Here is a 24,836-nt window from a genome sequence, read left to right on the forward strand (position 1 = left end):
CTATCCTTCCCTTACTGCCCTGGTCTAAGTGATCTAAGTGAATTTGACCGTGGATTTTTTTGGAGTGGGAGGGAGGGCAGCCAGATGTCTTGGTGCATATTTGTACCAATGACATAGGAAGGAAAAGCAATGAGGTCCTGAAAAGAGAATTAAGAGCGCTAGGTAGAAAGCTGAGGAGCAGGACCTCCCAATTTCTGGATTGCTGCCTGTGTCACGCACCAGTGAGGGTAGAAACAGGATGATTTGGCAGATAAATGTGTGGCTGAGAAGCTGGTGCAGGGCTTCAGGTTCTTGGATCATTGGGGTCTCTTCTGGGGGAGGTTTGACCTGTTCAAAAGTGATGGGTTGCACCTAAACCCAAGGGGGACCAATATTCTCGCGGGCAGGTTTGTTAGAGCTGCTGTTTTAAACTAATTTGGCAGGGGGTTGAGAACCAGAATGAAGGGACTCAGGATAGGACAGATGGTAAAAAAGTAAAGACAGCATGCAGTCAGACTGTCAGGAAGGGCAGGCAGGTGATGGGACTTAGTTGCAGCCAACAGGCTGAGTATCAAAACATTAGGGATGCAGAGTCAGAATGGTTTGCAAATATGGTACTCAAGGTGTTGTATCTACATGCGCGTAGTATAAAAAATAAGGTGGATGATCTTGTTGCACTATTACACATTGCCAGGTATGATGTTATGGCCATCACTGAATCGTGGCCGAAGGATAGTTGGGAGCTGAATTTCCAAGATTACACGTTTTTTCGAAGGGACAGGACAGTAGGCAGAGGGGGTGGTGTGGCTCTACTGGTAAAGAATGGCATCAAATCAGGAGAAAGATGTGACATAGGATCGGAAGATGTTGAATCCTTGTAGGTTGAGGTAAGAAACTGCAAGGGTAAAAGGACACTAATGGCAGTTATATACAGGCCTTCCAACAGTGGCTGGGAGGTGGACTACAGATTACAACAGGAAATAGAAAAGGTGAGTCAAAAGGGCAATGTTATGGTAGTCATGGGAGATTGTAACATGCAGGTCGATTGGGAAAATCAGGTTGGTAATGGATCTCAAGAGAGTGAGTTTGTTGAATAGCTTTTTGGAGCAGTTTGTCATTGAGCTTACTAGGGGATCAGCTGTACTGGATTGGGTGTTATGTAATGAACCGGAGGCAATTAGGAAGCTTAAGGTATAAGAACCCTGAGGAACCAGTGATCACAATATGATTGTGTTTAACTTGCAATTTGATAGGGAGAAAGTAAGGTCTGATGTGGCAGTATTTCAGAGGAGTAAGGGAAATTACAGTGGTATGAGAGATGAGTTGACCAAAGTAAATTGGAAGGAGCTGCTGGCAGGGATGTCAGCAGGGCAGCAATGGTGTGTGTTTCTGGAAAAAATGAGGAAGGTGCAGGACATATGTATTCCAAAAATAAAGAAATACTCAAATGGTAAAATAGTCCAACCATGGCCAACAAGGGAAGTCAAAGCTATTGAAAAAAAAACAAAAGAAAGGGCATGCAACAAAACAAAAATTAGTGGGTAGATAGAGGATTGGGAAGTTTTTAAAAACATACAAAGAGCAACTAAAAACAAACATTAGAAGGGAAAGATGAAATATGACAGCAAGCTAGCAAATAATATCAAACTGGATAGTACAAACAACAGGAATTCTGCAGATGCTGGAAATTCAAGCAACACACATCAAAGTTGCTGGTGAACGCAGCAGGCCAGGCAGCATCTCTAGGAAGAGGTGCAGTCGACGTTTCAGGCCAAGACCCTTCGTCAGGACTAACTGAAGGAAGAGTAAGTAAGGGATTTGAAAGTTGGAGGGGGAGGGGGAGATCCAAAATGATAGGAGAAGACAGGAGGGGGAGGGATAGAGCCAAGAGCTGGACAGGTGATAGGCAAAAGGGGATACGAGAGGATCATGGGACAGGAGGTCCGGGAAGAAAGACAAGGGAGGGGGGGACCCAGAGGATGGGCGAGGTATATTCAGAGGGACAGAGGGAGAAAAAGGAGAGTGAGAGAAAGAATGTGTGCATAAAATAAGTAACAGATGGGGTACGAGGGGGAGGTGGGGCCTTAGCGGAAGTAAGAGAAGTCGATGTTCATGCCATCAGGTTGGAGGCTACCCAGATGGAATATAAGGTGTTGTTCCTCCAACCTGAGTGTGGCTTCATCTTTACAGTAGAGGAGGCCGTGGATAGACATGTCAGAATGGGAATGGGATGTGGAATTAAAATGTGTGGCCACTGGGAGATCCTGCTTTCTCTGGCGGACAGAGCATAGATGTTCAGCAAAGCGGTCTCCCAGTCTGCGTCAGGTCTCGCCAATATATAAAAGGCCACATCGGGAGCACCGGACGCAGTACATCACCCCAGTTGACTCACAGGTGAAGTGTCGCCTCACCTGGAAGGACTGTTTGGGGCCCTGAATGGTGGTAAGGGAGGAAGTGTAAAGGCATGTGTAGCACTTGTTCCGCTTACACGGATAAGTGCCAGGAGGGAGATCAGTGGGGAGGGACGGGAGGGACGGGAGGGACGAATGGACAAGGGAGTTGCGTAGGGAGCTTTGTAAGTTACATAATTATACATTGTGACTAGCACAAAAAAAGTTTCTGTTAATCTATAGCTATGTGACTTTTGGAAGACTGGAATTCATAAAATGCATTTCTGAATCTTAAGGGACAAACCATAGAGTTATTGACAGGGGAAAAAGATATCTTCTAAAAGGTACAAATACAAAACATTATGCTAATCAAAATAGATACAATCACATTATATAACGTACAATGTAACTGTCATGTACAAGATGCATTAAAAGTTCCCTTAATGCTAGACAAGCTATTATTTTATTGATCAGCATCCAAGCAATCAATTTTTTACAGCATTCATAACCATTTCAAAAAACTCCACTGTTGGTTCTGTATGTTATAGTATTTAGATTTTAGAATTTACACTTCATATCTGACATACCTCTGTTTCTCCAACCTTCTCCATAGATACAGGATCAATGAGAGCTTGTAGTAACAGAAATATAGTAACCAATATGTGGAATTATAACTTTGATTCCTAGGTAATTGTCACTCTGGTACATAATTTAGTGCTGTGAAATATTAAGACACATTCCCCCATTCCCCAGCATGTCAGATACCCTAACCTCTCATATCAATAAGAAAAAAAAAACAGCGGTGATCTTCTCTTTTTTTCATTTATTAATGCTCTGTGATTAAAAAATATATTGTGCATTCTCACCAAGAAAATTACAATCACTCCATATTCTTAATCACAACTACGTCCGCCTGGATTAGTAATTAGTATCTATGCATTTACATCACCCAAATTGTCCTCTTTCTTCTAAAAGAAATTATTTTGAAGTGACTCTTTTAGTTCAACTCAGAAGTAAATACTTTGTTTGTATAACCTAGAAATGTTCAGCTTAGGCAGAATTTGTGAAATATCCAAATAATCAGAAATACCACTGACAAAATTATGATCTGAACAGACTTTTGGGAGTCATTTCTTATGGAACACTTAGAGCTACTGGTCCCTCATCTACTTCCCTGCAAGATCTCCATCTAGAAAAATTGAGTAATGAAACAAAAGCAAACAGAGGAAATATCTGAATACTATTCCCAGAAACTATAACTTATGAACAATCGTTTATGTCAAAAACAGCCTTGCATGGCTGACAGACATGGTGCCTAAACCAATACTTGGAACTGCAGTTGATATATACACTTCAACCTCTCACAATAAGACAAAACTATACTTGTTTGCAGAATTTGCTTATTCTATTCTTACTTCTACAGTAAAGAGATATTCTTGAATGGTTTGACATGCTCTTATCCTACAGATAAACATTTGGCTTGGCTGACTGTGGAGGAAACTGATAAACTTTATCTATATTATTAAAATTAGGACATTTTAAAGGTATTTAACATAGGAAAGAAGCTTCAACCAAGATATAGCAGGTAGCCATCGATCCCAGGGGATGATGGGTTTGCACCTCTGGTGGACTGTGTTCTCTCCAGGGCGCAAGCCGGGGTGGGAAGATTTGAAGAAATGGTTGTTGCCCATGCAGGGGGTTCCCCCTCTCCACATCAACGATGTAGTCCAAGGCAAGGGCAAGCACCGATACCTGGCAACAGTATCGTCACAGAGGTTGCCAGAGTAAAGTTGTTAACATCAAACTGCCTTAGGCACCCTGGTTCCAGATTTCTTCCCCGAAGCCTTTCTCATGGGTGGGTATGGCCACAAGGCAGTGGAGGTTTAAAATCAGAGGTTTCTTTCCCCTAGGCAGGCTGCCATACAAGACAGACCAGCCCCATCTGCCCGAAAAACCAAGTTATACTTGCATTTAAACAAGTGGAGCGGGCTTTGCTGGAGCAACCATTCTGTGAGTGAACTAGTGTTGGAGTGGTGTGACCTTGGCCCATCAGGCTTGGGTGAGGTAAATATCTGGTAAGTTGTTTCTTCTTCTTCATTCTTTCTCTGTTAGTACATAGTTAGTGCAATGAGGATAGCTCCAGGGGCTTTGTGTGAGATAGGGGAATTCTGGGAGACCTCACATCTGCACCAGGTGCACTGAGCTGCAGCTCCTTAGGTAATGTGTTAAGGAACTGAAGAGGTGGCAGACTGGAGCAACAAGGAGGTGGTCACCCCTAAGTTGCAGGAGGCAGGTACCTGGGTGAAAGTCAGGAGTGGGAAAGGAAATGGGCAGCCAGTACAGAGTATCCCTGTGGCCGTTCCCCTCAATCAGTTTGGATACTGTTGGGGGTGGGGGAACCCACCAGAGGGAAGCTGCAGCGATAGGGTCTCCGGCGCTGTGGCTGAGAAGGAAATGGGGAAAAAGAGAGCTGATTCCATAGCTGGAGGAGTGGACACAATAGAGACACCTTGATGGTATGATGCCTCCCAGGTGCCAGGGTCAGGGATGTCTCAGATCAGATGCATGACATTCTAAAGGGAGGGGGTAAGCACCTAGAAGTCTTGACATGTATTTGCACCAATGACATTGGAAGGAGAGGTGAGGAGGTCCAAAAGAGAGGTTTTAGGGAGCTAGGTAGAAAGTGCATAAGCAGGACATCCAGGGTAGCAATCTCTAGATTGCTGCCTGTGCACGCACCAGGGAGGGTAAGAATAGGATGATTTCGTAGATGAATGGGTGGCTGACGAACTGGTGCAGCGGCAGGGTTTCAGATTTATGCATCATTGGGATCTCTTCTGGGGGAGGTATGACTTGTATAACAGGGACAGGTTACACCTGAACCCAAGGGGGACCAATATCCTTGCGGGCAGGTTTGCTAGAGCTGTTGGGGGGAGGGTTTACACTGATTTGGCGGGGGGAGGGGGTATGTAGTGAGACTGTCAGGAAGGACAGGCAGATGATGGGGCAAAATTGCAGTCAGTGGGATGAGTTGCAGTGTAAAAGGGCACCAAAATCAAAAAGGGTAACAAATACAGGACTGGGGTGTTAAATTTGAAAGCATGCTTATACGAAATAAGGTAGATGATCTTGTAGTACACAGAGAATGGCAGGTATGACATTCTGGGCATCACTGAGTTGTGGCTAAAGGAAGATTATAGTTTGCAGCTTACCATCAAAGAATACACATTCTATCAAAAGGACAGGCAGGTACACAGAGGGGGTGGCATGACTCTGTTGGTTAAAAATGTAATTAAATCTTTAGGAAGAGATGACATAGTATTGGAAGACATAGATTCTTTGTGGGTAGAGGTATGAAGCTGCAAGGGTAAAAAGATCCTAATGGGAGTTATATAAAGGCCTCCACAAACAGTCATGATGTGGGCTACAAATTACAACAGGTGACAGAAAACACATGACAGAAGGGCAATATTATGATAGGTTGGGAAGATGTTGGAGTTGAATGTTAAGGACATAGTTTCGGGTTACTTAGAGGCACATGATAAAATAGGCTGTAGTCAGCACGATTTCCTTAAGTGGAAATCTTGCCTGACTAATCTGTTGGAATTCTTTGAGGAAATAACAAGCAGGATAGACAAAGGAGTATCAGTGGATGTTGTACTTGGATTTTCAGAAGGCCTTTGACAAGGTGCCACACATGAGGCTGCTTAACAAGATATGAGCCCATGGTATTACAGGAAAGATACTAGCATGGATGGAGCATTGGGTGACTGGCAGGAGGCAAAGAGTGAGAATAAAGGGAGCCTTTTCTGATTGGCTGCTGGTAACTAGGGATGTTCCACAGGTGTGAGTATTGGGACTACTACTTCTTATGCTGTATGTCAATAATTTAGATGATGGAATTGATAGTTTGTGACCAAGTTAATAGAACATAGAATAGTACAGCACAGTGCAGGCCCTTCAGCCCACATTGTTGTGCCAACCCTCAAACCCTGCCTCCCATATAATGCCCCCACCTTAAATTCCTCCATATACCTGTCTAGTAATCTCTTAAATTTCACTAGTGTATCTGCCTCCACCACTGACTCGGGCAGTGCATTCCACGTACCAACCACTCCCTGAGTAAAAAACCTTCCTCTAATATCCCCCTTGAATTTCCCACCCCTTACCTTAAACCCATATCCCCTTGTATTGAGCAGTGGCACCCTGGGGAAGAGGCACTGGCTATCTACTCTATCTATTTCCTCTTAATATCTTGTATACCTCTATCACGTCTTCTCTTATCCTCCTTCTTTCCAAAGAGCAAAGACCCAGCTCCCTTAATCTCTGATCATAATCCATACTTTCTAAACCAGGCAGCATCCTGGTAAATCTCCTCTGTACCCTTTCCAATGCTTCCACATCCTTCCTATAGTGAGGTGACCAGAACTGGACACAGTACTCCAAGTGTGGCCTAACCAGAGTTTTATAGAGCTGCATCATTACATCACAACTCTTAAACTCTATCCCTCGACTTATGAAAGCTAACACCCCATAAGCTTTCTTAATTACCCTATCTACCTGTGAGGCAACTTTCAGGGATCCGTGGATGTGTACCCCCAGATCCCTCTGCTCCTCCACACTACCAAGTATCCTGCCATTTACTTTGTACTCTGCCTTGGAGTTTGTCCTTCCAAAGTGTACCACCTCACACTTCTCCGGGTTGAACTCCATCTGCCACTTCTCAGCCCACTTCTGCATCCTATCAAAGTCTCTCTGCAATCTTTGACAATCCTCTACACTATCTACAACACCAACCTTTTTTGCACTGCGGACGGGTTTATTATTAACAATATTCTTGCGGACTGGCCAACTGGGGTGGGGGGGGGGGGGAGTAGCAGTCAAATACTTTGTTTACCCCGAGAAAGACTACAGTAACCATGAAGCCTTGCGCGGGCATTCCCTCTACAAATCGTTTTTGGTGATTCTGTTCGGGGGGGGAGGGGGGGTTAATCACAACCGGAATATAGGTGATAGGTGGCTAATACAGTCAATTTCATTTCTAAAAGGGTTTCTCTGACAAATTTAATATTAAACACACAGCGCATATTTTCCTCACATGAATATAGTGATAAGTCAATTATCAGGGGAGGACAGGGAGCTTGAAGTAAGTGTTGAACAAACTTTCAGCAGAAGTGGTAGAGGCAGGTTCGATATTATCATTTAAAGAAAAATTGGATAGGTATATGGACAGGAAAGGAATGGAGGGTTATGGGCTGAATGCAGGTCAGTGGGACTAGGTGAGAGTAGCGTTCGGCATGGACTAGAAGGGCAGAGATGGCCTGTTTCCGTGTTGTAATTGTTATATAGTTATATTAGTCACTTATAAGTCAATAGCATCATAACATTTTAAGTAACGTTTGGATATTAATCACACAGCACATATTTTCCCCGTATGAACATATAAAATCATTGCAACACACCAATATCGCTGAATCAGTGGGAGCCCTGGGCTTGTTTCCCTGCAATAACACAGTGCCATCGAGGGGTGATGGGAGACAGCGATACTCGAAGGGGGTTCCTTATGTCCAGTCTATTCTGCAACTTAGGTTTCGTTGCATTCATTGCAGAAAACTCTGCTTCGCAGAGATATGTTGGAAATGGAAGCAACGTTTTCAGTGCTTTCGTGGCTATCTCAGGATATTTAGCCTTGACTTTGATCCAGAATGCTGGCAGAGAGGTTATGTCAAACATACTTTTCAGCCCACCGTCATTTGCAAGCTCGAGGAGTTGATCTCCTTCCCGCGCTGACATCGATGATGCGTGGGTAATGACCTCGCGTGAGTTCAAGCTCAACAGTGGCCATGACAGGGAATGAGGAAAGATGCAGCTGACCCATATCACTTCCTCACGGCCCAGTAGCACATGCTTTGCGGCCCGGTGGTTGGGGACCGCTGATCTACACCACCACCAACCTTTGTGTCATCTGCAAACTTGCCAACCCACCCTTCTACCCCCACATCCAGGTCGTTAATAAAAATCACAAAAAGTAGAGGTTCCAGAACCGATCTTTGTGGGACACCACCAGTCACAACCCTCCAATCCAAATGCACTCCCTCCACCACGACCCTCTGCCTTCCGCAGGCAAGCCAATTCTGAATCCACCTGGCCAAACTTCCCTGGATCCCATGCCTTCTGACTTTCTGAATAAGCCTACCGTGTGAAACTTTGTCAAATGCCTTACTAAAATCCATATAGATCACAGATCAAAGTTTGCAGATGATATGAAGATAGTTAGAGAGGCAGGTAGTGTTGAGTTTGCAGAACAACTTGGACAGATTAGGAGAAAGGGCAAAAAGTGACAGATGGAATACAGTATGGTCATGCACTTTGGTAGAAGAAATAAAAGTGTGGGCTACTTTCTAAATGGGAAGAGAATTCAAAAATCTGAGGTGCAAAGGGACTTGAGAGTCCTCGTGTAGGATTGTCTAAAGGTTAACTTGCAGGTTGAGTTGGTAGTGAGGAAGGCAAAGGCAAATTCATTTCAAGAGAACTGGAATATAAAAGCAAGGATGTAATGCTGAGGCTTCATAAGGCATTGGTGAAGCCTCACTTGGAGTATTATGAGCAGTTTTGAGCCCCTTATCCAAGAATGTGCTGACATTGGAGAGGGGGTTCAGAGGAGATTCATGAGAATGATTCCAGGAATGAAAGGGCTATCATCTGAGGAGCATTTGATGGCTCTAGGTCTTTACTCACTGGAATTTAGAAGAATGAGAGGGGATCTCATTGAAACCTTCCGAAGGCCTAGATAGAGTGCATGTGGAGAGGATGTTTCCTGGAGTGGGGGAGTCTAGGTCCAGTGGGCATAGCTTCAAAATAGAGGGACGTCCATTTAGAATGGAGATAAGGAGAAATTCCTTTAGCCAGAGGGTGGTGGATCTGTGGAATTCGTTGCCACAAGCCGCTGTGGAGACTGAGTCATTGGGTGTATTTAAAGCGGAGGTTTTTAATTAGTTAGGGTGTGAAAGGTTACAGGGAAAAGGCAGAAGAATGAGGTTGAGGGGGAGATGCATCAGCCATGATCAAATGGCACAGTAGATTTGATGGGCCAAATGGCCTAATTCTGCTCCAATGTCTTGTGATCTTGTTTCCAGACATCCTACTGTACTTTATATATTAAATGAAGCACACAGAATGTTGTAGTTATGGAAATCCTACAGTAAATGTATGTACGAACTCCCATAAACAGGAGGAAGGAAAGCGTTAGAATTATTTAACCAAGTGGCAACGGGGCACTTGGGAAAATAATAGGACTGGCCAGAGCCAACATGGATTTGTTGAATCTATTTTGTGTCAGCAACAGGAGACAAACCAGTTGCTCAAGGCTTTTAATGAGGTGCCACACAAATGACTTATTAAATTAAATTAGAACACAGTACTGGGGGTAATATATCAGCATGGATTAACAATTGGTTAACAGAAAGAAAACAGAGCAGGAATAAAATGGTCATTTTTGGGTTCAGAGTGACCAGTTTGTTGCTGCAGGGATCTACTGTTCTCAATCTACTTAAATTAGATTAGATGCAATATATCCAATTTCTTCCCAATAAAAAATATATCGCAGTGTGGACTGGGAGGAGAATAATGAAATTCTTGAGGGGGTATAGTTAGGGTCAGTACAGCCTCAAATGTGGAAAAAAATTAGTCATAAGAGGTAAAACATTTAAAAATCTTGGTGTTCATAGGGAACTAGATATACTCATGCACAGAAAACTTAAGGTGCAGATTCAGCAAGCAAGTAGCAAGACAAGGTATGTAGTGTGACAACATTTGAATAAAATGTCTTGGTCTAATTCTATAGAGCCCAGGTGAGTGAGACAACATCTGGAATACAATTAAGACACAGAGACTGCAGATAATGGAATCTAGTGCAAACAAAAAATTGCGGCAGGAACTCAGTGCTGACCAGCAACGGTGGAGGTAAAGGAATTGTCAAAGTTTCAGGAAGAGATCCAGCATCGAGACTGATCAAGGGTCTCAACCCAAAATATCAACAATTTCTTTCCCATGTACAGACGGTGCCCAATCCTCTGAGTTCCTCCAGCAGTTTTTTTTTATCTGCAATATACAGGTTTGGTCTGCCGAGGCAAGGATGGATGTACTTACGAAGGATGGAATGCAGCCAAGGTTTACCAGATTGATTCACCGAATGGCAAGTTTGTCTTATGAGGAAAGATAAAATAGACTGGCTCTAGGTTTAGAGTTCACAACAACCAAATCAGCAGACAAATGGTTTAGATATTCACTGCCAAGTTTGGCAGGGCCAAATAAAATCTGATCAAGTCTATCAACCCATCAAACAAGATTGCTCACAATTCAAACAAACTAGAATACAAAAATAACTCCCATATTCTCTTCTCCATCCTAAACCATCATCTCATAGCCAGACCATTTGCTTGTTAACTCTTCAGCTTCATCTCCTCCAATACACTTAGCTGCATTTTGGATGCTGCCCCCCACAACCCTCTCCACCTAATGTTGTCTGAGACCCCCATCTGCTGCCCAAACCTCAATACAAACTATTAATCACCCAGATTTCCTTCCTGGCTCTAATGATATCTGAAAATGTTAAAATGGTCTCTCTTTGGGTATTTTAAATCTACTGACATCACTACTCTCTTCAAAGGGATACCTCCTTGACCACCAGTCCCTACAAATCGCTGCACTATCCATTGCATTCCTTTCCTGTCCAAAAAGCCTTTAATATGTTCCAGCCTCTCAAATTCATACACATCATCTCCTATTCATCCGATACTGTTCATCTCCTATACCTCTCTTATGCCAGCTAAACACCCAAGAACACAAAAGATTTCCACACCTCAAACAAATGAATGAGCAGCAGTAGTAGGCCACTCTGCCTCTTAAAATCATTAAGATTAAGATCATTACTGCTTCGATTTTAATCACAACTTTCCTGCTGACCCCAGTAATCTTTCATCTATTTATCAAAAATCTATCTCTATTTTTAAATATATTCAGACTCTGTTTCTACCACTTCTTAAGGAAGTCTTGCAACCCATAGAGAAAAAAAATCAGGTTATTCTATTATAAATGAACAGACTTAAATTTTTAAAAACTTTTCTAGATTCTTCCACAAGAGGAAACATCCTTTGTACCTCTCTTCTGTCAACACACTTCAGTGGGTGAAAACTCCTTTTTAATGAGAGAGGTCAGAGGAGAATTGCCAACTAGTTCAAGCTGACAGGAAGGCGATAGCAGCTCAAATAACCATGCGTTAGAACAGCAGTGTGCAGAAGACCACGAATATACACTCAGTGGCCACTTTATTAGGCGCCCACTGAGAGTATATTGGCCCTGTTAAGCACAAGTGATCCTTATGGTTTCGCACCTCCCCATCTCAATAAACCCCTCAAGTCCTATAAATCTTAAATTTTGTCCCTCCTTGTGCAACTGGATCCTCTATTTTTGCACTTGCAGACCCTAGTCAGTTCCGATTGGCAACATCTCCACAATTTCCATCAGCATAGATACACACAAGGCTGTGCGCTGATCCCCCTGCTCTACTCTCTTTACACTTACGACTGTGAGGCTAAGTACAGCTCCAATGCCATGTTTAAGTTTTTTGCTGGCCGTATCAAAGGTGGTTACAAATTAGCATATTGGAGGGAAATTGAAAATCTGGTTGAATGGTACCACAACCATGACTCATTCAACATCAGCTAAACCAAAGAGCTGATTATTGACTAGAGGAGGAAACCAGAGGGTCATGAGCCAGTCTTCATTGAAGGATTGGAGGTGGAAAAGGCCAGTAACTTTAAATTCCTTGGCATTATAATTTCAAGGGAATCTGTCCTGGGACCACCACTCAGTGCCGTTACGAAGAAGGCTCAGCCTCTACTTTCAACTTTGACAAACTTCTATAGGTGCACAGTGGAGAGTATCCTGGCTGGTTGTATCACGACCTAGTGATACCAGTCAGGATACTCTCAAGAACAGAAAAGCCTTCAAAAAGTAGTAGATACAGCCCAATCCATCACAGGAAATGCTTCAAAACCTTGTGCTTTGACCAAGCATTTGGCTACCTACTGAGAAACAGGGAGAGTGATACACAAGAAAGAGTGGAATAGAGAATCAGTAAGGCAGAACCCTAATAATTTTGGTTTTGGCAGAATCACAAATATCATAGCACCAGATGACTTTCAAAGACATATCCAGAAGAAAATCTCTACATAGATGAGGGACAAAAAACCCCAAATTAAACATTGTAATAACTATTAAAAATGAGCGACTAGAATTTTCAACTTTAACATTTTACCCACCCAAGTGAAAAAGAACTGAGATGAGGAATAACTAAAAGTGAAATATTTCTCATGGTGACAGTTGAAGTACATTAAGGCTTGGGATTCTAAGAAACTAACTTCCATAAGGAAAGGCAATCCCTCATATGCAATTTCAAATAACCTCAACGATAAAGGTGGTGTAAAATAATTTCTGATCAATTCTTTCCACTATAAAAATGATAATACATTCTAACTGTATCAATGAGCAGATTGGAAAGAGAAATAAAAGAAAATAAGGATTAGCTTTATTTGTCACATGTACAGTTGAAATCGGAAGTCTACATACACTTAGATTGAAGTCATTAAAACTCATTGTTTAACCACTCCACAGATTTCATATTAGCAAACTATAGTTTTGGCAAGACGTTGAGGACATCTACTTTGTGCATGACATGAGTAATTTTTCCAACAATTGTTTACAGACAGATTATTTCACTTTTAGTTGACTATATCACAATTTCAGTGGGTCAGAAGTTTACAAACAAAATCAAAAGAAATCAGCCAAGACCTCAGAAAAAAAAATTGTGGACCTCCACAAGTCTGGTTCATCCTTGGGAGCAATTTCCAGATGCCTGAAGGTACCACATTCATCTGTACAAACAATAGTATACAAGTATAAACACCATGGGACCACGAAGCCGTCATACCGCTCAGGAAGGAGACGCATTCTGTCTCCAGAGATGAACGTACTTTGGCGCAAAATGTGCAAATCAATCCCAGAACAACAGCAAAGGACCTTGTGAAGATGCTGGAGGAAACAGGTAGACAAGTATCTACATTTACAGTAAAATGAGTCCTATATTGACATAACCTGAAACGCCGTTCAGCAAAGAAGAAGCCACTGCTCCAAAACCGCCATAAAAAGCCAGACTACAGTTTGCAAGTGCACATGGGGACAAAGATCTTACTTTTTGGAGAAATGTCCTCTGGTCTGATGAAACAAAAATTGAACTGTTTGGCTATAATGACCATTGTTATGTTTGGAGGAAAAAGGGTGAGGCTTGCAAGCCAAAGAACACCATCCCAACTGTGAAGCACGGGGGTGGCAGCATCATGTTGTGGGGGTACTTTGCTGCAGGAGGGACTGGTGCACTTCACAAAATAGATGGCATCATGAGGAAGGAAAATTATGTCGATATATTGAAGCAACATCTCAAGACATCAGCCAGGAAATTAAAGCTCGGTCGCAAATGGGTCTTCCAAATGGACAATGACCCCCAAGCATACCTCCAAAGTTGAGGCAAAATTGTTTAAGATTAGATTAGATTATTAGATTATGAGGACACGCAGACCTCTTTTGTTGTCATTTAGTAATGCATGCATTAAGAAATGATACAATATTCCTCCGGTGTGATATCACAAAAACACAGGACAGACCAAGACTGAAAAACTAACAAAACCACATAATTATAACATATAGTCACAACAGTGCAACAATACCATAACTTGATGAAGAACAGTCCATGGCACAGTAAAAAAGTTCAAAGTTTCTCAAAAGTCCCACATCTCACGCAGACAGGAGAAGGAAGAAAACTCCCTTCCATGCCCGACCACAGTCCGACTCTGAGTCGTCTGAAAACTTCGAGCTCTGATCAGCCCTCCGACACCAAGTACCAAGCACCATCTGAATCCGAACGCTTCAACCTCAGCCTCGGTCGCCAGCAGCAGGCAAAGCCAGGGATTTTGGGGCCTACCCTCTGGAGATTCTCGATTGCACAGTAACAGGAGCAGCAAACCAGGCATTTCAGAAATTTCTCCAGATGTTCCTCTGCTTCTCACATCTGTCTCCATCAAATCAGAATTGTCCACGGCCCCTATTTAACAGATACAATATCATTTCACCTGAGAGCTGCGCGCGCTGCGTCACGCTGCCATCTTCTCCTCCCACTTAAGGACAACAAAGTCAAGGTATTGGAGTGGCCATCACAAAGCCCTGACCTTAATCCGATAGAAAATTTGTGGGCAGAACTGAAAAAGAGTGTGCGAGCAAGGAGGCCTACAAACCTGACTCAATTACACCAGTTCTGTCGGGAGGAATGGAACAAAATTCCAGCAACTTATTGTGAGAAGCTTGTGGAAGGCTACCCAAAGTATTTGACCCAAGTTAAACAATTTAAAGGCAATGCTACCAAATACTAACAAAGTGTATGTAAACTTCTAACCCACAGGGAATGTGATGAAAGAAATAAAAGCTGAAATAAATCATTCTCTCTACTATTATTCTGACATTTCACATTCTTAAAATAAAGCAGTGATCCTAACTGACTGAAGACAGGGAAATGTCTTCTAGAGTTAAATGTCAGGAATTGTGAAAAACTGAGTTTAAATGTATTTGGCTAAGGTGTATGTAAACTTCTGACTTCAACTGTATACCGAAATATACAGTGAAATGTGTTGTTTGCATCGATGACTGACACAGTCCAGGGATGGGCCAGAGGCAGCCTGCAAGTATCACCATACTTCTGGTGCCAATATAGCATGCCCACAGCTTACTAACCTTAACCCATATGACTTTTGCATGTGGGAGGAAACCCATGAGGTCACGGGGAGAAAGTACAAACTCCTTACGCACAGTGGGGGGAACTGAAACCCTTATCTTCCAATTGCTGGCACTGTAAATCATTACGCTAACTGCTACGCTACTGTGTTGCCCTAATCACAGTTCACAGCTGCACTGAGAATCAATAAACATACAATCCATATAGAAGGTGATGTGCAACATTAGTTACCAGGAATGTAACGGATTACACCATGACTGTCCATACGTCTCCACAAGAACATAATAGCTGCCATTTGCAAATTGATGTTGAAGCAATGTACTCTCCCTTATATCTACCAGGTATTATTTCCAAGCAAACTGAAAACAGGCCACCAGTAACAGGGAGATTCCAATTTTTCAAAATGGATTAAAGAAAATCCACAAATATGTTCATTATGCTTTCTCATTTCAGAAAAAGACGGAAAAATTAAGAGTTTCAAACAAAAGTACAATCCATATTTTTGGCACAATTTTACAAAATACCAGTGTTATCCACAGTTCTACTGCTGTCAACATTGAGTTAATGACCCATGCATGATAATGGACAATGCACAACTCAATGAAAACTGCCCTTCTGCAGAACAGCAGCTGCAAAAAGTCACAAGCTTGTACCAAATAAACCTAATAATCAACCAATATTAAAGGTACTAAAAAGATATTCATCAATTGTCTGGAAGTGCAAATAATGTATTGAGCAGAGTTTTGCATTACCATATACTCTGATATTACCACTCATGTTGTTAATCAATATAAACATTATGCAGACAAGAGCTATTTCATAGCAAACATGCATCGGTAAAACATGTTACATTCACAAAGAGCTTCATTTACAAACATCTATCAAACAATGAATACCTGGAATACCTGCTGAGGTCAAAATAAAACTGGTGTCTATTTACTCGATGTAACAAAGTATAATAATAAAGTGCCAGGTCTTAATCACACTCTCAGATTTGCTTTCCCTGCTGTTGCTGGGAGAAGTGCATTCCACTTGTTTCCACAATGTGGAGGCCAACATTTCCATTGTCATTTGTTATCAGAAGTGTGCATTTTGCTCCAGGTCTGACACTCCTGTGGTGTTCTCAATTGTGATTTCACAGGATAAAGTTTTTGCAAAAGTTTTAGGAATCAACTGAATATAAACTCAAGATGCATCATTCCCATCCAGATGCGGAATAGTCTTTGCTTCAATAGACATCTACTCATCAAGGTTTTCACCATACCTATAAAGTTATATCTGCAATTTACATCAGATCATTGGCATCCAACCTTCTGTCAGTCACTGCAGACTGGAATCCAGCCATTTAAGGTGTAGGTCATCGGAAAAAGGCCAAGCTCAAAACATATTAGACTTTGGATGTCGGAACTTGCAGCGCTTGCCGAGGGTGCAGAAGTTGCGCATGACTTCTCGGCAAATATCAGTGCTATTAGCAGTCACGTTGTTACCAGTGTTGATTACATGATCTGTACCTGACATTTTATAGTTTAATTCAGCGCTGTTCATTCAAGATGCTCAGTAAGGAACTGCAAAAGAAAAAAGTCATATCTTTACAAAGACAGAGGGAATTGACTGCAAAATTACTGATTCACCTATCTCAGTGATCAAATTTCCATTGATTTAAAAGACTGCAACAATAAAAAATGGAATTTCAACAGTCTACTCCCTCCCAACTTCCTTTATACTCCTGAAAACAGTATAGGTATACTAGAATTAAAGGTTTTCTGGCACCTCACCTAGCTTTGCCTTGGATGTGGGCTGAAAGCATCAACTATTGGGAAGCTATTCTCATGCAGGGACATCAAAGCTGAGCCCAATACATGCTCACACATACACTGACAGAAGGGATCACTGGATTGTGGTCAGGAACAAGGCTTCACTTGATTTTCACTACCTGATCCAGAAATCAGCAAGAAATAAATTGTGACATTCCAAATGATAACTTAATAGCTAATTCATCACACAAGAGATTAAACTTAGGACTTGTAAGCTATACAAATCATCTTGGAATATCTAATTTATTTCTAATAATAAAACGAGAAAAGTAAAGTTAAATAACCCACCTGCATGCAATTTATAATTTGGGGGAGATGGAAGATTAATTAAAGCCAGAAAAAAAAACTCTTTTTCTGAGACATATCATCACAGAAAGTGGTCATTCAGCCCACTGGAGCTACGGCATCTCCTAAGATGGCAATGCCATCAGTCTCATTCCACCTACAATTAACCTACCAGAACGACTTTGAGATTGGGAGGAAACCTGCAAACAGCCATGAACCAAGGAGCTGTGAGGTGGCCACAGTAATGACAGCATCACTGTGCCGCCATGAACTCAAGAGGGCTCTGTAACCTTTCCACAGCCATCCTGTCTACGATAGCTTTGTGGGTCAATTGGTTAAACTTGAATCTTACTGGTTACTGGGATCAATAATTTAAAAAACACAGGAGTTCATTTTAACATTGATTCCCAGAGGAATGCCAATCAGAGCTAATGTTTAGTGACTGTAAGATGAGCAATGGAATTATGGCAACTTAGCCACTGAAGAAAAGCAAAACCCAACATGCTAACCCAGCATCTCACTATCACTGCCCACAAGCTATCTCAGAAGCCTAGCAAAAATCAGACGTATGCTCTGTGTTAATGTAACCTATCACTTTGATATACATCAGAACATTTCCATTTTAGTACCTTGCAGCCATTCCATGGAATACTATGGAATACTAATATAAGTCTTCATGGAGTTAATAATTTAAAGGCTGCATCTGACAACAAGTCAAATGATAGCCTGCTTAGAACTCAAAGATGAAATGTTACCCCCTTATGTATTATGAAGATAATAAAATGGGGGTGGGGGGAAATCTATCTAATGACACAAGGATAACTTGTCCTTCCCCTGTAACATGAAATCAACAGAATGATAATGATAAGTTAGCGTTGAGAAAGAGTGCAGATTAAGGCTTTAAATAACAGCAGTCCAGATGCAACATTTAAAATGTATTTTAAACATAAAAATATACAGGTCTGGCAAAATTATTTTCATAAAAACAGCAACAGTGGGAGAAACCTATGCACTCCTATTAATGCTTGCAAAAAGCAGGCTACTATTTTCAGAACCTTTCAAATATTTTGCAAAAAAAATGTGCTCATCATGTCTAGCTCAATTTTATGCGCTTTTTAGCAATAAAAGTAACGATAAGCCAAAACGCAAGTTATTTTGCATAATGCCGCCATTCTTAAAATATTTAGATAGGCAAATGTCAGCTGCTTTGAGGAATTTCAAGAGACCATGAAGAAAGTCAATTGAACACAAGATCATTTAAAATAAATAGCACAGGCACAGTAGTGCACAAAAACCTGACACATTATTTAGCATAGTAATGTAGGATTACTATGGCCGCTATAATTAGTTTCATTCCAAATTTCATTTATAAAATTATTTACTTTGAACTAACATTTCATAAATATCAAATATTATACTTCCACTGCAAACAACACAACAGTCAAAAAGATGTGTTTCATATAATAAAACTGCACATTCAAAAACCAGAGAATTAAAGTTTACAAGTATCAATGTAAAACACGTGCAAAAGAAAAAAAGTTTCAGAAATGCTGTTGTCACTTACCTGCATGCGACATCCAATAGAAACACATTATTCAAGTAGGTCATGGAAGGACCGTGCTTGCAATCCATTCTCCATCCTGAATTACCCCACAATCTTTTGCTGTATTCTTACTGATACATAAAAGAAACCAATACAGCAACTCACAAGGGCCATTGCCCACCCTGTACCAATAACCATGACAAGTGATTGCAGATTGTGGTGTAGAAGCAACTCATTTTATCAAAACAGATTTCCTGTGGTGCTGCTCACTCAAAAATTTTTTTGTAAAAATGCTTCACATTTCTACTGAAAAATGTCAACAATTGAACTACATCAAGCTATTGTGAAATGTTTTTTGCAACACAAAGGGCCTCTCAAAATATGGTCAGCCTGAAATTCATTCCACAACACTGCCCATCCTAATTTCAAGCTTCCTACTTAACTCTTAGCATAGAGATTGCTTGTATGATTATTTTTGCCCAATATAATGCTACTGTGGAAAGAGCAAAAAGGGCAATCTGTTGAATTGCTAGCAATTTAGCTCAAATTCCAGTGAACAAGATCCTAAGCTGTACATTTAGAATAAAAAGCAAGTCAAAAATAACTACTTTCAGAAGAAGAAAAAAAAGAATCGTTGATGCAAGCTTGGGAATTCAAACAAAATGTTCATCTATGTCTTAACCGGCAAGTTTAATACAATTACATTTAACATTGAATTTATAATGTCGTTAAGCCTTAGCTTAATTAGATGATCCTATATCTGGTTTGGGACCTCACCTTACATTAATGCCACATCCTATCAGATGCCATCATAAACTACGGACCCAATTTCCTGTAGGGGAGCATAACAAGTCCTTGCTGCAATAATAAAGAAATAATGATTTCTTCCAGTATCCTTCTCGGGCAGATTACTTTATCTCGATAGTGAATTCTGTAACTTCAAGTAAATCACTTTCTCTCTATGTATCAGAATTAGCTACTTCTGCTGCAGACAACCTATCTGTAATATTGACTTAGTCTTTCCTCTCCCCAGTAGCATGCCTTGTCCTATGTATCAGCATTGTAAACGTCTCACATTCCTTAGTTTGTGTCTTCTCTAATTAGGTTCATCTCACAGCTATGTTTCCTTGTACTCCCCTCCTCCCCCACTGCCCTCAGCAAGCCATCAATCAAATAACCTCATCTAACCATATCTCCAGTTATTCTTTTTCTATCCATCCTTTCTGCAACTTCAAACCAACTTGGTTTTTCTCTTTCCCAGTTTTGACAAATGGTCGTCAACTTGAATATATACTGTTTCCAGAGTCTGCTGACTAGTTCCAGCATATTCTTGCTTTTACTTCAGAATTCCACATCTGCTGTTTGAGCTCATTGTCTGATCATAAATTTAGTTACTTTCCAAAAATAATCTGCTTAGATGTGAAACATTTTGTGATGTCCAAAGCATGTGGTTAGTCTTGTATACAGGTCTTGTATACTCGGCTGAAGGTTTATCTCAATCTGGAAATGCTTACAGGTCAAATATGCTAACAGATCAGAATCAGATTTATTAGCACTGATATATGACGTGAAATTTGTTTTGCGGCAGCAGTACAACGCAAAGGCATTAAAGTTGATAAATTACAAAAATAAATAGTGCAAAAGGAAGGAATAACGAGGCTTTTCTCGTGCACAGGGCTATTTTCCAGCGTGGCTTTTTTTAAACTACCATGAAAGATTACAGAATATAAATTTGCAACATAGAAAATTGCACATGAAGTTTCTCAATTATGGCACGATATGGCTGATTTACAAGTAAGAAGTCTATCTCAAGGTGTTAAGTTATTTACCTCAGTCATCCAAGTTCCCAGAAAACATAATAGATGGCCAAATATCCTGCCAGAATAGAGTGCAGGACAACAGGAAATGTATGTTTTAAGGATTTCCTTCCCCTTCAACACCAGAGAAGTTGAATGCAGAGCCGCACGGTATGATCATAACAACTACTGAAGATGAGTATATTATACAATAAACATATGAGGCATTTTATCTTATAGACTAAACCATTTATATATTTTCATTAAGACTTTTATTGTCTCTGCCTCTTGATCTGCAAGTCTGTGACACAAAGGGAAAAAGACGACTGACTGCCAGAGAAGAGGGAGAAACAGAAGCAACTACATTTTTAAAAATATGAGCAACGCCAAAGGAAATCATAGAAACTGATAAAATGCTCCCATTCTTAAAAAAAATTACAACGACGGGGCCTTCGCTTTCAAGTCTCTGAGACCCAAGTATCACCTACTTCTCTGCCACTTAACAGGCATTCCCACACGATGAAGGTCCATTATTTTAATACATGGTATTTCGGAAGTGGTCTCTCCGGTAAAAAAAATGCATTCTTGATATCAATAAATAGACGGTGTTAGGCCCTGTGATTTGTAATTCAACATTTTCTTAATCGTTTCCCCTCCTAAGATTACGATTTGACGACCACGGAGTCAATCTCTCTAGATTCCAGCTCATTTAACCACCTCACTCACACGCTCCCTGAATCTCAGGCTGTAATGGCGCCTTTAGGCCTCGACTTCCTGCTAGAAATTAAAATGACGCCCGACCCGCAGACAAACCCGGACCCTATCCGTACAAGGTATACACATTCAAACCTTAGAATGATGCCACCAAACCCGAAATTTAACGTGTATTAAAACTCACAAACCAGGGATGGGTTTACCTATACAATACAGTTCAGTTCGGCTCAGCTCCTTGCCTCACAGCTCCGACACAAAGAGGCTCTACGCAAGTCCTCCCAGTCAAGGGGAACTTCATGACAAAGAGCATCAACGCTGGTCCTCCGAGCCAAGAGAAACTCCAGACGCCTTTGATTGCAAACAGAGTGTCTGCCCACTGCGATTCCATGGTGACCATCAAATGTTAATTCTGAGTCGGAATCGGACACTTTAACGTGTACCGGTTCAGAAAATGCAACATTCTCTATCAATGGATTTTCATTAAGATTTTTTAACCAGCCAGTCGCTTTTGGATTAAATCTGGAGTGCCGATGTTTTTGCTGGAATTTTAAAATATAACATAACCAAAGATTGAGGGGGGATCTGATTGAAACGTATAAGATCCTAAAGGGATTGGACAGGCTAGATGCGGGAAGATTGTTCCCGATGTTGGGGAGGTCTAGAACGAGGGGTCACAGTTTGAGGATAGAGGGGAAGCCTTTTAGGACCGAGGTTAGGAAAAACTTCTTCACACAGAGAGTGGTGAATCTGTGGAATTCTCTGCCACAGCAAACTGTTGAGGCCAGTTCATTAGCTATGTTTAAAAGGAAGTTAGATATGGCCCTTGTGGCTACAGGGGTCAGGGGGTATGGAGGGAAGGCTGGGTTCTGAGTTGGATGATCAGCCATGATCATAATAAATGGCGGTGCAGGCTCGAAGGGCCGAATGGCCTACTCCTGCACCTATTTTCTATGTTTCTATGTTTCTAATCCTTCCACACTATGCAAATACATCGCTTTTGATAGCTCAAGTTAAAATTAAACCCAATTCGAGTATCTATGACTAACAGTTATCTGGTGTAAAAGAAGCTTTCGTGCAAAAAAAAAATGCTGGATATTTTTGAAATGCTGACCGATTAAGAATTGATGATGTTCAAAGGAACTTGGCTGCTCTTGTAAACCCCAAAAATAGAAGTCTTAAAATAAGGGCAGTTCTGTAGTACGAAAACGAAGAAAAATGTCTTCACTTGGAGGGATTTGGACACAATCGTGCTCATTCAAAACAAATATCGCTAGATTTCTAGATAGTAAGTAAATACAGAAAAACTGATAACTCGCTACCCAACTATTTAGAAATTCAGATGGTTTGGCTATAGTCTACCATTTAATGTTTGCGATACTACGTTTTCACTCACTGTGGACTGAAACCTGCACTGCCTTCTATCTACTGGGCCCAGTCTCCGAAAAAAATCATACTGGGTAATATCTTTAAAAAGCGATTTGAAGGACAGTTGAGATTTTAATTAACATTCAATAGTCCAGAAATTCTTCCAGCCTCTTTCACTGTTCCTCACTCCACTTGCCAAACAACCCCTCCTCTCCTGGATCTACATCATTCCTGGCAGCTCTTGCCCTGCCCCTCTCTCTCACCTCTTAATATAAAGCAGTGGTTCCCAAAGTGGACAAATCCACCCCCGCCCCCCTTCGGATGCAGGGAATTTCTAAGGGGATGATAAAGATAAAGGGGGTAGGGGTGCTCAATAGCTAAGGGAGCAGTTGAGAGATTACAGGCTTAATTTAAGAAATGAATTACTTATAGGTATTTGATCCTCAATGCCCAATAATTGATTACAATGATCATGTAATCACCTCATCTCTTGCTAACCCACCATTCTCTGAGACTTTGCTGAAAGCACATTATAGTTGTTCAAAAGAAATGTGACACTTCATGAGAAATCTGCACTGAAGAATTTGTGGTATTTCTAGGTCTGGCCCATGCATTATTGCCATTCACTACTGTAGTACAGTGTTAGCTCGTACAATTCACACTGTGGCACAATTCCTGTGGATTAGGGTATGGCGTTCAATAGGGTAAAGCTCAGAATCTGCCCTTTCGAATGATCTTGTTCACATTTCTCTAGCCGAGATATCACTGCTCCACTTTATGTGCACTCAGGCAGAGAGCAGCTCTGATGATGTCATAACTTTCTTCATTATAGAAACATAGAAATATAGAAAATAGGTGCAGGAGTAGGCCATTCGGCCCTTCGAGCCTGCACCGCCATTTATTATGATCATGGCTGATCATCCAATTTAGAACTCTGCACCAGCCTTCCCTCCATACCCCCTGATCCCCATAGCCACAAGAGCCATATCTAACTCCCTCTTAAATATAGCCAATGTACAGGCCTCAACTGTTTCCTGTGGCAGAGAATTCCAGAGATTCACCACTCTCTGTGTGAAGAAGTTTTTCCTAATCTCGGTCCTAAAAGGCTTCCCCTTTATCCTCAAACTGTGACCCCTCGTTCTGGACTTCCCCAACATCGGGAACAATCTTCCTGCATCTAGCCTGTCCAATCCCTTTAGGATTTTATACGTTTCAATCAGATCCCCCCTCAATCTTCTAAATTCCAATAAGTACAAGCCCAGTTCATCCAGTCTTTCTTCATATGAAAGTCCTGCCATCCCAGGAATCAATCTGGTGAACCTTCTTTGTACTCCCTCTATGGCAAGGATGTCTTTCCTCAGATTAGGGGACCAAAACTGCACACAATACTCCAGATGTGGTCTCACCAAGGCCTTGTACAACTGCAGTAGTACCTCCCTGCTCCTGTACTTGAATCCTCTCGCTATAAATGCCAGCATACCATTCGCTTTTTTCACCGCCTGCTGTACCTGCATGCCCACTTTCAATGACTGGTGTATAATGACACCCAGGTCTCATTGCACCTCCCCTTTTCCTAATCGGCCACCATTCAGATAATAATCTGTTTTCCTATTTTTGCCACCAAAGTGGATAACTTCACATTTATCCACATTAAATTGCATCTGCCATGAGTTTGCCCACTCACCCAACCTATCCAAGTCACCCTGCATCCTCTTAGCATCCTCCTCACAGTTAACACTGCCGCCCAGCTTCGTGTCATCTGCAAACTTGGAGATGCTGCATTTAATTCCCTCATCCAAGTCATTAATATATATTGTAAACAACTGGGGTCCCAGCACTGAGCCTTGTGGTACCCCACTAGTCACTGCCTGCCATTCTGAAAAGGTCCTGTTTATTCCCACTCTTTGCTTCCTGTCTGCTAACCAATTCTCTATCCACATCAATACCTTACCCCCAATACTGTGTGCTTTAAGTTTGCACACTAATCTCCTGTGTGGGACCTTGTCAAAAGCCTTTTGAAAATCCAAATATACCACATCCACTGGTTCTCCCCTATCCACTCTACTAGTTACATCCTCAAAAAATTCTATGAGATTCGTCAGACATGAT

General features: G+C 41.4%; 1 protein-coding gene across 1 annotated transcript in view; it reads right to left on the bottom strand.

The window, feature by feature from the left end:
• LOC134340369 (zinc finger CCCH domain-containing protein 10-like) overlaps window positions 1-21,876 on the bottom strand; it is a 77,825-nt gene extending 55,949 nt beyond the window's left edge. Inside the window, exon 1 of the mRNA XM_063037544.1 lies at window positions 18,874-21,876. The gene's annotated coding sequence lies outside the window, so the exon portion shown is untranslated. The remainder of the gene's footprint in view (window positions 1-18,873) is intronic.
• Between the last annotated feature and the right edge of the window lie 2,960 nt (window positions 21,877-24,836).

This window comes from Mobula hypostoma, chromosome X1 (assembly GCF_963921235.1).
Source record: "Mobula hypostoma chromosome X1, sMobHyp1.1, whole genome shotgun sequence".
Taxonomy (NCBI): Eukaryota; Metazoa; Chordata; class Chondrichthyes; order Myliobatiformes; family Myliobatidae; genus Mobula; species Mobula hypostoma.